This window comes from Bos indicus, chromosome 3 (assembly GCF_029378745.1).
Source record: "Bos indicus isolate NIAB-ARS_2022 breed Sahiwal x Tharparkar chromosome 3, NIAB-ARS_B.indTharparkar_mat_pri_1.0, whole genome shotgun sequence".
Classification (NCBI taxonomy): domain Eukaryota; kingdom Metazoa; phylum Chordata; class Mammalia; order Artiodactyla; family Bovidae; genus Bos; species Bos indicus.
In genome coordinates, this window is record NC_091762.1 from 10,027,998 (window position 1) to 10,044,954 (window position 16,957).

Below are 16,957 nucleotides of genomic sequence, written 5' to 3' on the forward strand. Positions count from 1 at the left end.
ATGAGAACACTAAAGCTCTGGAGAGGTTCAGGAACTTGACCAAGAGGTAACTGATGGAAGGGGATTTGAAGCCTAGCACTTCAGCTCCGGAATCTTTAACAAAACAGTATTGTATTCTAAAGTTCAACAGAAGGTTACTGCTTCTTTACATAACCATCCTCATGCCCCTCAGCTGGGTTAAACAGTTGCAGGATTTCTTTATTTTATTTAATTTATTTATTTATTTTCAACAGTTGCAGGATTTCTTAATTTCTCTTCATGTTTCCTAAGTCCCAGGTTCTGTGAGTCACCCTTCCCTGGAGAGGCTAGAGTTTATATGTGTCATTCATAGAAGGTGGGGAAGTAGATTTGAACACAGTGTCTTAACTGTGATCTCAATGTTTCATATCCTCCTTTGAACAATGTGCTTCTAGTAATCAGACTAATTGTAATTATGAAAATAGTTAACTGTTATTGAATTTGCCTACAAACCAGGCCCCGGGCCAGGTGCTTTCTGGAAGAGCCGCAGGAGGAAGGTAATTTTATATCCCTTCTGCACATGAGGCTTAAAGAAGTTGGTTAACTTACCTAAGCACACACAGCTAGTAAGTAGCTGGGCTGGTTGAGCCAAGATCTGTCTCATTCCAAGCCCAGGGAACCATGAAGACATACACCCCTCCCTGTCCCTATCTACTCTCACCCACACACTTGGTTCCAGCAAAATGAAAAGGAAATTTTCTTCCTCCGAAGATCAAAGCCTGCTCTGACCCTGTGGAAAGCGCACTTAACCATTTATCCTGGCAACTGAAGCATTGCCTCCACCTACTCTCCTCAGGTTCCAGGAGCTTCCAGATCTACCCTTTCCCTTTCTTCTGAACAATCACAGCCCTAATTAAGTCCTTCCTGTCTGCACTCCCATTTCCTGCACAACTCGCCCGGGCTCTTTCTAGCCCATCCCAGTGTGTTCCCACTATGCCTCTCGGCCACGTTACCCCGTCTCTCCTCCCAGCAACTTCAGTCAACCCCTAGCTCAGCATTTCTGATTGCACTCCCTCAGTGACAAGAGGCACTTGCTCCTATCAGATTGAACTTTTCTTAGTTCCTTTTCCTTGCTGTCCTTTCTTCTCTCCCTCACTCATTAGAGAAAAATTTTCCACATCTCTCCCCACCTCCTTATGCCCATTCCTTGCCTCCTTGAGAGCCAGGGCAAAGCCCATCTTTTCCAGAGAGAAGACATTTCTAGGGGAGACAGAGATTCCTATGGGGTCTCTGCAGGGGTTGAAGTGCATCCATTAACCCCTTTTGGGCTTCCTTTGTAGAAATTCCTCCTCCGTCTCTATTGCTCTGCCTCTCGCTTTTAACAGACCCTGCTTGAGTCTCTGCCTTGGTCTATGTCCCCTTGTCAAGAATACTGTTTAATTTTCTGTCTTGGGCCCGGGGCCTCACACTGAAAGAAAAACTCCTTTATGGTGGTTTCTTGGCTAGGATTCTTGCAACTAAAACAATGTCCGCTTCCTACACGTAGGCTCCAGCCCCAGGCAATACTGAGCTTCTTTTCTTTACTCTTCTGTAAAGTGTTACCTGACCTTCAGGAAAATTTAATCTCTATCCCCATCTCATTTTATATAAATATGTACTCCTGGTAGAGCAGTTAGTTTATTGAATTAGGGTTATCGGTTTGTGTCATTCCATCTTTGAATTTCATACATCTAATATAGAGCCTCATACACGGTGCTCAAAAATGTTAAATGAATGAAAAAATATGTATATGCAAGACTGTGAAAGTACATTTCTGGGAGTGTAGGCAAGTCTCCGGGGCTATGTGACAATGGATGTTTGTATCTTTTTTTTTTCACCAGCAAAATGAGTTTATTCAGGAATAGTAAAGAGTTGCAATTTGAGACAAGCAGACAAGCCACAAGGGCTTCCCCAGTGGCTCAGCATTAAAGAATCTGCAGTGCAGGAGATGTGAGTTCAATCCTTGGGTTGGGATGATCCCCTGGAGAAGGAAATGGCAACCTACTCCTGTATTTTTGCCTGGGAAATTCCATGGACAGAGGAGCCTGGTGGACTGTAGTCCATGGGGTCGCAACAACAAGCACAAAAGAAGTCAGTAGGGGAAAGGTAAGCTTGGATTGGAAGCACCAGCACAGACTTAGGAGGACAGGGTCTTCCTTCCGTTTTGTTCACTGTCTGTTGTGAAAAGCTGGAAATAGCATTCTTTGAAAGTCCAATATAATGGTTTTAGGGCTCTCTACCTCCCACTTCCCCAGCTGATAAGAATGTTTTGACTTTGTCCTCTTTGATGGCGAAGCCTCAGTTCCCTGATGGCTTGATTCCAGCAGCAATTGGAGCTGAAGCCAGAGTCAGAGAATTCCTTCCTCCAAGTGAGTCCCTGTGTCTTACCAAGGCAGAAGGTTGCTTGGATTTGTGTTCCTGTGGCCCTTAGACTGCAGCCAGAGCTCCCAGTGTCTTAAGTGTTCTGATCTTTTGTCTTAACACAGTTCAGACGTGGGACCCTATGATGTGGAAACTGAGTTTAAGAAGGGATGGTGTGGTAGCCAGCCTTAAAGATACTCCCCACTAGGGAACCACCTCATGTCTTGTGTAATCCTTTCCCACATTGTTAGGGCTGGTTTGTGTCATCAACAGGATTTTGTGGAAATGATGGTATGTGACTTCCTGAATGGAAGAGAGAAGGCAAACCTAAGTGGACATTTGCAGTGACTGCAAATCGATCAGTCGTGACTGACTCTTTGTGACCCTATGGACTGTAGCCCACCAGTCTCTTCTGTCCGTGGAATTCTCCAGGCAAGAATACTACAGTGGGTAGCCATTCCTTTCTTGAGGGTATCTTCCCTACCCAGGGATGGAACCCATGTCTCCTGCACTGCAGGCAGATCTTTACTGTCAGAGCCACCAGGGAAGCCCTTTATGACTTTACCTATCTATGTGACTTCTTAGGTAAAGTCATAAAGGACATTATGGTTTTTAACTTGCTCTTTTGTGGGAGAAGCCAGCTGCTGTGTTGTGAGGAGTCTCATGAGAGATCCATGCGGGAGGCTTTGTATCAACCTCGTGGAAGGGGACTGGCTATTTTGGAAGTGGATCTTCTGGCTCCATCAAGACCTTAGACTACCTGCCCAACATCTTGATAATAGCCTCATGGATCCCTGAGCCAGAATCACCCAGTTAAGCCTCCCTTGAATTTCTCATGCATAGAAACTCTGAGATAATAAATACTTAATATTTTAAGCCATCAAATTTTGGGATAATTTCTTATGTGGCAATAGGAAACCAGTACAGATGGGAATATTCAAATAAAAGGAAAGAAGAGAAATAATTTTTCTTTTCTACTATGCATAATAGCATGTGGGATCTTAGTTCCCAGACCAGGGATCTAACCCATGCCCTCTCCACCATCCCCTCCCCCAGCAGTAGAAGCACAGAATTTTAACCACTGGATCATCAAGGAAGTCCTGAGAAATAATTGCTAATAATCTTAAGAAGTGAAATAAAATCAAGTTTATTTTTCAAAGAAAGAGTTATACTCTAAACAACTGCGGTCTAAGTGTGTGTGTGTGTGTTTGTGTGTGTGTGTGTGTGTGTGTGTTTGGGGGATGGATTGTTGTGATAGGTCCATGCACATTTTCTACATTTGGAGAACCGTACTGTATGTAGGAACCAAACAGAATAGTTTGGGTGTGAGTTTGTAAATATGGTATTGGAGGTATGTGGGTTTTATGTGGTGTTCATATAGTTATGGATGATATACAAATAATTTAATAACTGGCCCTGGCACAGGAAGCAAGGAATTGGAATGGACTCCCTATCAACCATCACCGGTGCTATAAATGAATGGTGATGCTATCCTGCCGTCTATTGGGTACACATTGGTATTGAGTGTACAGGCTCTGACGTGATCTGGGGTGTGGCCAGATTACCTTGGACATTTTAATATAGGTCTTTCCACAAGATGGCACTGATAGCTTTTCCCTGTTTCTTTCTCTCTCTCTCCCACTCCTTCTTCCTCTGTCTTTTTTGTATTTTGATTTTTATACTGTTACAGAACATACCGTGACAGATAGGTCACAACTTACTAGTTGATTTCATATACTTTCTGACAATTCTATCACCTTCATGGCACTTAAAATTCTGTTTTTCTTTTAGACCATTCCAGGAGCACACTTGAGACCATGTTGGGATATTAGGGGGAGGTCTTATACCGGAAGCTATGATTAGGTGGGGTTAGAGATAAAGAGGGAATTGGGGACTGGGCTTTAGTTTTTGCAAAGCTGTTCAGTACTCTCAAGTGAGAGCAGAATCAGAGAAGAGGGAGTGCTCAGTAAGAGACACCTTTGAGATGAGAATAGTTTTGGTAAACTATCTTACTTCCAGGATTCATGCTCTATAAACTGCTTTCCCTTGGATCCAGAGGGAAGAAATTACTGAAAATCTTGGCATTGTACTTTTCACAGCATAAGTGTAAAAATCAGAAAGAACCTCAGAGATCTTCTGGTTTAACCTCACTATTTCTAGGTGAGGAAACTCAGCTCATTGAGTCATTCAGTTGGTCCAGACTAGGACTCAATCCCCTGTAACTAAGAAGTAGAAACTAACCCAATAAAAACTGGGCAGGGGACTTGGACACTTCTTAAAAGACTATATAGAAAAGGCCAATACTTACCTGAAAAGGGTCCCTACATCAGTAGTCATCAGAGAAGTGCAAATCATAACCACAGTAATATACCCACTCAGTTCAGGTCAGTTCAGTCGCTCAGTCGTGTCCGACTCTTTGCGACCCCATGAATCACAGCACGCCAGGCCTCCCTGTCCATCACCAACTCCCGGAGTCACTCAAACCCATGTTCATTGAGTCAGTGATGCCATCCAACCATCTCATCCTCTGTCGTCCCCTTCTCCTCCTGCCCTCAATGTTTCCCTGCAGCAGGGTCTTTTCCAATGAATCAGCTCTTCTCATCAGGCGGCCAAAGTATTGGAGTTTCAGCATGGCTAAAATTAAAATGACTGATAATGCCAAATATTGGCAAAGAAAAGGGACTGTTGGAGCTCTCATACACTGGTGGTAGGAGTGTAAAATTGTACAACTATTTTGGAAAACTTTTCTACAGTTGCTTATAAAGTTAAATATACACCTCCCTGTGATCCAGTAATTCTGTTCCTAAGAATTACTCAAGAGAACAAAATCATTTGTCTACTAATACACTTGTAGAAGAATGTTCTTAGAAGCTTTATTCATAATAATCAAAAAATGTCAGGAAAACCAATATTCACCAACAGGAAAGCATCCATAAACAAACTGTGATACACATCCATAAAATAGAATATTATTTAGCAGTAAAAGGAAATAACTACTGATAAAAGTAACAAGATAAAAGTAACACTGGATGAATCTCAAAAGCATTAAGCTGAGCAAAAGGAGTCAGACACAACAAGAACGTAAGTATGATCTTCTGTGTGTGAAGTTTAAGGCCTGGCAAAGTAAATCTGTGGTGATAGAAATCAGAATAATGGTTGCCTCTGTGTGGGAAGGACAATAAGCTAGAAAGGGAATGAGAAAATTTTCAGCAGTGATGGAATCATTATCTTTTTTTCTTTTTAAAAAATGAAATACAGTTGATTTACAGTGTTTCAGATATACAGCAAATGATGCAGATATATATATTTCATATATATATTTTCAGTTTTTTATATATATATATATATATATATTTATATGTATATGGGCTTCCCTGGTGGCTCAGACAGCAACGAATCTGCCTGCAATGCAGGAAACCTGTGTTTGTTCTCTGGGTCAGGAAGATCCCCTGGAGAAGGAAATGGCAACCCATTCCAGTATCCTTGCCTGGAAAATCCCATGGGCAGAGGAGCCTGGTGAACTACAGCCTATGGGGTCACAAAGAGTCACATGACTGAGAGACTGACATGCACACACACACAGGTGAATATAAATAAATATATATGAAATCCTCATACTATCAAACATCACTGGGTCACTAAACTATGTGACCTGGCCCAAATTACTTTAAATTTCTAAGTCTCCATTTCAGATGTCTATAATGATATAGATTATTAAGGATTATTGATAGGGTCAAATAAGGTAGAAATATGTTAAAACCTGGCAAAATGCTGGCACACAATTGGTGTTCACAAGTGGAAGTTGCTGCTGCCATCACCATCATCATAACGTGATTTAGAGACCGATGGGAGTATCTCTAATGTCTCTAATGTGAAGTGTGGTCATAGGATGCTGTGGTTAGTGGAATTCTAAGATGGGCCCAAATGAACTGTACACTTTGATGAGGGGATATCACTCCTATGATTATGTCACAAAACATGGCAAAAGGGGGCCACTCAGCAAGGTGGCTCTGGGAGCTGATTCCCCGTTGACAGCTACTAAGAAAGCAGAGGCTTCCATCTTACAACTTCAAGGAAGTGAATTCTGCCAAACGGATGAGCTTAGAGGACTCGGGCCTCCATTGTGAGGTACAGCCTGGCTGTCTTCTTCATTTCAGCCTGATGAGACCCTGAGCGGAGGATCCGGCTAACCTGTAGTTGGACTTCTGATCTCAGAACTGTGAGTTAACAAATGGGTATTTTTTTTAGCCACTAAGCTTGCGGCAATTGATCATACAGTAATAGAAAACTAATACAGATGCCTTATTTACTTGTTTTATTTTTTTATTTTTAATATGCTGGTTGCAATACTAGACTTTTGAGATTTCTAAAGTGTGGTCTTATTTCTTGTCTCTTTTCCCCTTTAAGTCTCCCAGTCTTTAAAACTCTAGATCACGTGGGTCCATTTTCCAGGGCAGATGTGACAAATACAATGAAATCAGTGGAGCATAGGAATTATCATTGTCTCATTCCCACTAGGCACCTCCCCACCTTCCTGGCTCATCCTCTGACCACTTGTAGACTAGCGCTTCTCAAAGTGTTGTGCACAGCTGAGCAGTATCACATGGCCTGGGAGCTTGTGAAAAATGCAGGATCTCAGGCCCCCTCCCAGACCTGTGGGATCCCAGGTGGCTTATATGCACACCTCTGCCTGAGAAGGAAGCCCTGTTGAGAGACCTTTCATCCCACAGCTCTGTCTTCCCTTCTGTGGGACAGTTATCAGTAGCGCCTAAAACAGCCTGGTCATAAGAGGTGGTTCCTGACATCTCCAGGTGTCTTTGGATGAGCAGGGCAGTGGGCAAAGGAGCCCACAATTAGCACAGGGAAAAAGGCCTCAAGAGACATGACTGGCCTGGATAAATGCCTGAGGTCAGTTCCAGACACTTAGTGTCCCCGGTTGGAACAATCTGTTGCTTTCTCCACTGGTTAGGGAGCTATCCAAAAAAAATATGTTTAGATGTGTATTGTGAATTTCCTGTTTTTGTTCCAGGAAGGGCTTGGCTCCTTGATTTCCTTTCTGGAGAAATTCTTGAAACATCACTTTCTACTGTTTCCGCCTTTAAAGTATGTTCCAAGCAGGACTGAAATTGCCTGATTTATCATCCTTAAGTGTCCCAGCCTCCTTGCCATTTGGGGAAGAGGAGAAGAACCCATTGGACCACCTCAACATCCCCTTATCCCTCCAGTGGGACTTCCTCCCATCCACATCCCATCCTTCTGGAATCCCCTTAGGAACCATCACCCCCATGGCCTCCACTATTTCTGCCTGTTCACACTTTCCCTCTATGAAGCTAGGGTGCTTCTTTGCAGAACACAGCCTTGACATTCCCAGCTCTTCAGTAACTCCTATTGCCTTCAAGAAGAAAAAAAAAAAAATCCCAACATTTGTAGACTGCCATAAAAATCCCTCTGGAATGAGGCCTTTGCTTCTCTCTTTAGCCTCATCTTACCTCATTTCTTGGAGTCAATGCGAGTCTCCAACACGCGATGCAGAGCAGAGCCCTCTCTTGTACCTCTGCACACGCTGTTCCCTTCACCTGTCCTGTTCTTACCTGGACCCTGCATCAACTCCTCTCCTCCCTCAAGATTCAGTTTGGACCACACCACTCTCTCTAGGAAGCCTTCCCTGTGCCCTTACAATTATGTTTTGTATCCTTCTTCTTTAGCATCTCTATGAAAACATTTATTACATCACATATCAAAAATATTTGAAAGCATTTATAGCTTTATAATATAAATGTGTGCTGTGCTGTGCTAGGAGAAGGCAATGGCACCCCACTCCAGTACTCTTGCCTGGAAAATCCCAGGGGTGGAGAAGCCTGGTGGGCTGCAGTCCATGGGGTTGCTAAGAGTCGGACACGACCGAGCGGCTTCACTTTCACTTTTTCACTTTCATGCATTGGAGAAGGAAATGGCAACCCACTCCAGTGTTCCTGCCTGGAGAATCCCAGGGGCAGGAGAGCCTGGTGGGCTGACGTCTATGGGGTCACACAGAGTCAGACACGACTGAAGTGACTTAGCGGCGGCAGCAGCAGTGCTGTGCTAAGTTGTCTCCATTGTGTCTGACTCTGCGACCTTTTGGACTGTAGCCCTCCAGGCCCCTCTGTCCATGGGACTCACCAGGCAAGAATACTGGAGTGGGTTGCCATGCCTTCCTCCAGAGTATCTTCCCGACCCAGGGATCAAACCCGTGTGTCTTAGGTCTCCTGCATTGGCCGGCGGGTTCTTTTATCACTAGGACCACCTGGAAAGCCCTTATTATATAAGTACCATATCTTTATTTTAAAAGCACTAACATATAGGGACTTCCCTGGTGGTCCAGTGGTTAAGACTCTGTGTTTCCAATATAGTGAGTGCTAGTTCAATCCCTGGTTGGGGAACAAAGACCCCACATACCTTGTACCTTGTGGTGTGGCCAAGAAAATATATAAAATAAAAAGTTGAATACTAAAAAAAGCATTAACATATATACACACAAAAAGGAAAAAAATGATTACTTATTACCTATTTATATTAGTGTTCAAAGAGAAGACACACTATATTTTCCAAGTATGAAGGGAAGTGATACAAGAAATTAGAGGTTTACACACCTGTCAGAGGGGGTGTCCTAGGAAAGGTCCCTAGAGATCCTAGCCTGTGACATCTAAGTGAGAGGCTCTCAGACACCTCGCCTGGAAGCCACTCCACTATAAAGCTCAAGAACTTCTGGAAAATTCCCACCAGTTATCTCAGTCTGTGGCACTAATGTGGGGAAACTCAAGAGATTCACCTGTTTGCTGTTCTGAACTTCTTATCTGCTTTCCCATCTGCCTGTCTCTGGAAAAGAATGGCCTCTTCTCTTTCGGAAAGACTGTTCCCAGCATCTCCTCTGTGGTAGAATGGTCTTAATACTGAGAGGCATTGATGCTAAGTTTGCAACAGACAGTTCACCTAAAGATAACCGCACTTTGTTGCACGACTTTTGATATGTATTTGTGTGTGCGTGCGTGTATGTGTATATAAGTGAATAATACACATATAAAATCTCTCTCTAACGTGCAGTCTCTATCTTTATATCTATATACATTTCTCCCCTCTGGCTTCTTGAAGGTTTAATGAGCTTGTTTCTCTACTTTTTAGAGCAAGGATTCCCAGCACTGGTTTGATGACACCCTGGAGTGTCTTCATTTATCTCAGGGGGTGCCTTGAAATTCACAAAACAAGATTAATTTAAATTCATTTTCGTTTAAAAAAGTAAACAGACATTATATAGTAATTACAGGTACAAGTGTGTGTTTTGAAATCAAACTAATAAACGCTCTCCTTAGAGAGAAATTAAGAGGATGGGAATGGGATTGGAAGGGACTAGAAAGGTGGTTTAGTTAGAATTTTTCTACAACATCCCCTCTAATTATTTCCAGGTTTGTATTTCCCCCAAATTAATCCTGTTTCTCAAACTGGAAGGCAGGGACGTGGGGGCTGAAAGCTTCCTGTATGCAGGTCTATATATTCGATGTCTACCACAGGTCCTGACATCTTCAGGAAACAGATTTTAACCAACTGCATGTTGGGCAGGACATAGCGTTGGTGGCTGAGGAGGGTGCATGGCTCATGAGAGTTCCAGCTCTGTCTCTGTAGGATTGGAGGCTGAGAGGTATTTTGGGAGGTAAGGGTCTGGGTACCAATCCCATTCAAGTTCCAGGAGAGTGTAGATGCCCAGTCAATCAAGGATAAAAGAACCTAGGCTAAGATTCATTGGCCTTATATGACTTGCCAGAGGCTTCTGTAATGGCCTTTCTGTTAACAACTTGTGTAAATCATCAGACAAGTAGATCAACCTACATCATACGTGTATAAATGCAAGTGACTTGGTGCTGAAGGTACAATATTAAGGTCACGGATGCAGGAAGGAATTTTGATTTTGGCATGAGGCCGTTGTCTTTGAAGCGATAGTGCTGGTGGTGGGTTCAAAGCGGATTCTGCCATTTAAAGCTGTCTAACCCTGAAGAAATTGCTTTACACCTCAGTACCCTCCTTTGTAAAGTCTAGATAATCATAACACCTACCTCATAGGCTTGTGAGGATTAAATGAGTTAATCCACGTAAAGTGCTTTGAACCACGCAGGGCATAGCAAGATCAATAAACACTGGCTCTCATGATCATCATCGCAGTAGGTTCTACGTACTTCAGGACTAATTGGTCCTAGGTCTTTCAATCAGAGACCAACAGGGATACCTTTTCCTCTCTGCCCTCGGCTTGGAGTTCTTTAGTGACCCCATCTGGTCCCAAAGAATAGGCTCACGAATTCTTTCTGTGGCCCCATAGATTGGGTTAGGAAGGTTACTTGCAGCGCTAGGACTGGAAACTTAGGCAGAAGGTTAATAGAATAACAAGCAAGTAAGCAAACAAACAGAACAGAAAACTACAACATGCAAATAAAAGTCTCAGTGAATCCTCTTGTTATACTTTGATAGGATATTCTGCTTCATGGGGGAAAAACAGTGCAAACATGTCTGGATTCTTAGAATCACAATTGGTAGCAAGGGAAGAATATGCCTTTAGTACAGATTTTATAGTCTCTCAGTCCTTGAAGGCAAGAAATCATTAATCAAGAACCAGTCTCAAAATGTGTTCGTCATTACCCACTACTGTTGATGAAAAATCCCAACCTCTTCTGGAGAAAATGATTGATGGAAAGACCTTAGAGGCCATTAAAACACAGTCCTAATTCTCTTTATTTTAGTGAAAAACTAAATATACCTATATCCCCAGATGAGAAAGACAGATCAAGTTTCATGTCTGATCTTAGCAAAAATTCAAATACTGGGTTTGAAATACCAATAATTCTGTTCAATTCTCTTCCTCTTATACAAATATGATATACATTATATTATTATTCTGATGTTCAAACAGTTATTTAGGATCAGAAAAATTTCATATTCATATGGAATTTATTTCTAAGATTGATTATAACCATAACAGAAATAGGATTAATGAATTATTCATATGAAATTCATGATACTCTAAAGACCATGTTTGGCCAGAAATATAGTTGATTCATAAGAATGTGGAAAGATGGTGGGAAGAAAGGTTTTTTACTGGTTGGCTTTGTTTTATAGTATTTTGGATCTTCAAGGATATAGTAGTCTTATCCTTTTTGATTCTTTTGTTTCCAGAACTCTGTGCTTCTTCAATTCAGTTAAGCAAATATATACTAGATATGCCTAGGTAAATGAAATATATTGGGCTATACACTTGAATAAAGATACAGAAAAAACCCCCACAAAACTTACATTTTACTGCTATAGACAATTATCGTAGCCGTGACCCCAGTGATTTATACCTACCAGTACCCACACCCTTATATATTCTTCTATTACATTGACATTGGCCTCATCCACGTGACTTACTTTGGCAAATGAATATAAACAATTGTGATGGAAGCAGAGATTTGATTAAGTACTTGCACGTTGAGGCTTGTCCTCCTAGAACCCTGAGATCAGCATGCAGTGAAGAAGCTTGGAATTAAATACTGTATGATAGGAGAGGCTACTTGAATCCAGTCCCCGAGGGCAACCTCTGTTAGCTGAATTCAGTTGCATCAGTGAGCAAAGGCATGACCTGCAGAAGAAGAATCCAGTTAACTGATGGAATAATAATAATCATGAGGTTACTACATTTTGGATACATTTGCTACAGAGATGGAAAGCTGATATAAAAATTGATATCCAGAATTTGCACATTGCTGTAATAAAAGCCTAAATTATGTAGCATTGGCCTTGGGACTGAGTGTCTGGTGGGAGGTTATGGTGACCGCAAGCAGAATGCTGGTGGAGTCTGGAAGACCTGAGAGGAAGCTGCTGCTGGCAGTTGATAAAGGACACCCATAGTACTTAGTAGTGACCCAACTGACAATACTGTCACCACCGATAATCTGGAGGATAGAAAACGTACTTCATGAAGTTGTGGATTTGACTTAAGATTTCCATTTATAATGTTGAGGGGGGGGTCAATTAGATTTTTAAAATGTTATATATAACGGGATATGAGAAGAGAGGGATGAGCTAAAGAAAGAACTGCTATAATTATAAGCAGAATTTACAGCACATATAGAGGGCCCCACGATACACTGAGCTGGGAAATGAAGTTTCAAAATTTCACATTTCTAGTGTTTTCAACTGGCCAAAAGTTCTCAAAGTAAGAAATGACCAGAGGATACAGATCAAATCAAGAATGTGGCTGTAACACTTTGTGAAGACCACAGTAAGATTTTAAATGTTGCCTACTCTACTCTCTTAGACAGATAAAAGGACTTCTAAGAATCTTAAGGGCATTTTCCCCAAAGGACCTTGACATGCTGGCCAAAGTAGAGCCGAGTCTTAAAAATAATTGTTAGTATAGATTTTCTGTAATGAAATGGACTGTAACCTTGTACATGGGAAGCCCATGAAGTTTTTCAAGGAATTGGACCAGTTTAGACTAAATGGTTGGAGAAGGCAATGGCACCCCACTCCAGTACTCTTGCCTGGAAAATCCCATGGATGGAGGAGCTTGGTAGGCTGCAGTCCATGGGGTCGCTGGGAGTCAGACATGACTGAGTGACTTCCCTTTCACTTTTCACTTTCATGCATTGGAGAAGGAAATGGCAACCCACTCCAGTGTTCTTGCCTGGAGAATCCCAGGAACAGGGGAGCCTGGTGGGCTGCCGTCCATGGGGTCACACAGAGTTGGACACGACTAAAGTGACTTAGCAGAAGCAGCAGCAGACTAAATGGTGCAGGAAGGAAGCTGAGAAAATTACTCAGCTGCAAACAATGCTATTTCTTATTGAAAAGGAACACCATTTCAGAGGGCAGAGCTAACTACTTTCAGGGAATAGAACTAGGCTCTAGTAAAGAACCATTTCCCATAATCAGAGTAGGAGGCTCTACAACATTTGCCTGCCTGGATTTCAGAATTGCTATGGACCAGGTCATAGCAAACAGCCTCTTCCAACAACACAGGAGAAGACTCTACACATGTACATCACCAGATGGTCAACACTGAAATCAGATTGATTATATCCTTTGCAGCCAAAGATGGAGAAGCTCTATACAGTCATCAAAAACAAGACCAGGAGTGGATTGTGGCTCAGATCATGAATTCCTTATTGCCAAATTCAGTTAAATTGAAGAAAGTGGGGAAAACCACTAGACCATTCAGGCACGACCTAAATCAAATCCCTTATGACTATACAGTGGAAGTGAGAAATAGATTTAAGGGACTAGATCTGATAGATAGAGTGCCTGATGAACTATGGATGGAGGTTCATGACATTGTACAGGAGACAGGGAGCAAGACCATCCCCAAGAAAAAGAAATGCAAAAAAGCAAAATGGCTGTCTGAGGAGGCCTTACAAATAGCTATGAAAAGAAGAGAAGCAAAAAGCAAAGGAGAAAAGGAAAGATATACCCATTTGAATGCAGAGTTCCAAAGAATAGCAAGGAGAGATAAGAAAGCCTTCCTCAGCGATCAATGCAAAGAAATAGAGGAAAACAATAGAATGGGAAAGAACTAGAGATCTCTTCAAGAAAATTAGAGATACCAAGGGAACATTTCATGCAAAGATGGACTCAGTAAAGAACAGAAATGGTATGGACCTAACAGAAGCAGAAGATATTAAGAAGAGGTGGCAAGAATACACAGAAGAACTGTACAAAAAAGATCTTCACGAGCCAGATAGTCACAATGGTGTGATCACTCACCTAGAGCCAGACATCCTGGAATGTGAAGTCAAGTGGGCCTTAGGAAGCATCACTATGAACGAAGCTAGTGGAGGTGATGGAATTCCAGTTGAGCTATTTCAAATCCTGAAAGATGATGCTGTGAAAGTACTGCACTCAATATGCCAGCAAATTTGGAAAACTCAGCAGTGGCCACAGGACTGGAAAAGGTTAGTTTTCATTCCAATCCCAAAGAAAGGCAATGCCAAAGAATGCTCAAACTACCGCACAATTGTACTCATCTCACAAGCTAGTAAAGTAATGCTCAAAATTCTCCAAGCCAGGCTTCAGCAATACATGAACCGTGAACTTCCAGATGTTCAAGCTGGTTTTAGAAAAGGCAGAGGAACCAGTCATCAAATTGCCAACATCCACTGGATCATTGAAAAAGCAAGAGAGTTCCAGAAAAACATCTATTTCTGCTTTATTGACTATGCCAAAGCCTTTGACTGTGTGGATCACAATAAACTGTGGAAAATTCTGAAAGAGATGGGAATACCAGGCCACCTGACTTGCCTCTTGAGAAACCTGTATGCAGGTCAGGAAGCAACAGTTAGAACTGGACATGGAACAACAGACCGGTTCCAAATAGGAAAAGGAGTACGTCAAGGCTGTAGATTGTCACCCTGCTTATTTAACTTATATGCAGAGTACATCATGAGAAATGCTGGACTGGAAGAAGCACAAGCTGGAATCAAGGTTGCCGGGAGACATATCAATAACCTCAGATATGCAGACGACATCACCCTTATGGCAGAAAGTGAAGAGGACCTAAAGAGCCTCTTGATGAAAGTGAAAGAGGAGAGTGAAGAAGTTGGCTTAAAGCTCAGCATTCAGAAAACGAAGATCATGGCATCTGGTCCCATCACTTCATGGCAAATAGATGGGGAAATAGTCAAAACAGTGTCAGACTTTATTTTTGGGGCTCCAAAATCACTGCAGATGGTGATTGCAGCCATGAAATTAAAAGACGCTTGCTCCTTGAAAGGAAAGTTATGACCAACCTAGACAGCATATTAAAAAGCAGAGACATTACTTTGTCAACAAAGGTCCATCTAGTCAAGGCTATGGTTTTTCCAGTGGTCATGTATGGATGTGAGAGTCGGACTGTGAAGAAAGCTGAGTGCCGAAGAACTGATGCTTTTGAACTGTGGTGTTGGAGAAGACTCTTGAGAGTCCTTTGGGCTGCAAGAAGATCCAACCAGTCCATCCTAAAGGAGATTAGTCCTGGATATTCATTGGAGGGACTGATGTTGAAGCTGAAACTCCAATACTTTGGCCACCTGATGTGGAGAGCTGACTCATTTGAAAAGACTCTGATGCTGGGAAAGATTGAGGGCAGGAGGAGAAGGGGATGACAGAGGATGAGATGGTTGGATGGCATCACCGACACAATGGACGTGGTTTTGGGTGGATTCTGGGAGTTGGTGATAGACAGGGAGGCCTGGCATGCTGCGGTCTGTGGGGTCGTAAAGAGTCGGACACGACTGAGCGACTGAACTGAACTGAATGGACCAGTGACTGCTGTGTGGCTCCCTGGTCCTCCCCCTTGTGAATGGGAGTGCCTATTGGGTGTTCCATTCTCAGTTGCATGCCGGGTATGTGTGGAGAAGATGAGTTATTTTTTCAGTCCGTGGGTCTCTGAATGATGTGAAGCCACACCTGAGAAGCTTCACGAGGGACTGCACCTGAGAAGCCTTAAGCACATCTAGACCTGAGCCAGATCAGGAGATCCAGGACCTATGGTTTGATGACATGATTGGAGATCTTGATAGTTGAGGAAGGAGTAGTCAATTTTTCAAATAAGAGAAATGTGAATCGGTAGGGCCAAGGGGAAGACTGTGGTTCCTCATTATAGTAATAGGCCCCAATAAATTGTGCCCTATGGTATCCATGCCCCTGGGTACACAATGACTTTATACTCAGCCATAAGACTTACTTTGATCAGTGGAACATCATCACATGTGATGCAAGTTGAGGCTTAAAAGTGCTTTTACACTGGTCTTTGTCTTCTTGGAAGCTGCCCTGAGATCACCGTGCTGTGAAGAAATCTAGTGAAGGACCATGTGGAGAGATTAGCCCAGTCACCTAAAACTGTCCCAGTTTAACCCTGAACCCAACCAACCCATCAGCTAAATGTGGCTTCATGAGTGAGCCCAGGCCAATAAAGAATGGCCCTAATACTCACAGAATCATGAGATATAGTAAATAATTGTTTTAAGCCATTAATTTTGGGATGGCTTATTATGTAGCAGTAGATGACAAATATAGGTGTTTATTACTAAGATTCCAGCTATTTCTAGTAAATTATAGCAAAGGAGGATGCAGTACCTTGGGTTACATGGATTTCTGAAAGTCATCGATACTATCTCCATACCTTTGTGTACAAGTTGAAGAACTAATGATGGAGAGAAGATAATGTATTATAGGTATGTGACACATTATCTCCACAGCTGTATATAAAGATGCTGAATAATAGATGAAGTCCTTGATGAACGTGTGGCAGAATGGAGGAATGAGAATGGGAACAGGGAGATCTGGTGCAATTATAATTCTAAAACTTAACTTTGGGCAAGTTATTTAGCATCTCAAAATATTTGTTTCTGTACCTGTGAAATAAGAGTTACGTTGTATATTTTATGTGATTACCATAAGGGTTAACAGAGATAATACGTATAAAAATATGCTGTGCAATGCCTGGCACATGGCCCGTGTTCTTCTGGAGTTGAGTTGGCTCTCTTCACTATGTAACATTTCACTGAGGAATCCACTTGGACCTTGGCCATGGGATAGTGGAGCAACAATTTCAGGATTAGGA

General features: G+C 42.3%; 1 long non-coding RNA gene across 1 annotated transcript in view; it reads left to right on the forward strand.

Annotated features, from left to right (window-relative positions):
- Positions 1-16,957, forward strand: part of LOC139181065 (uncharacterized) — a 32,909-nt gene that overhangs the window by 578 nt on the left and 15,374 nt on the right. The window contains exon 2 of the long non-coding RNA XR_011565196.1: positions 1-16,957. This exon is cut by the window's right edge and continues 15,374 nt beyond it. This is a non-coding gene — a long non-coding RNA (uncharacterized lncRNA).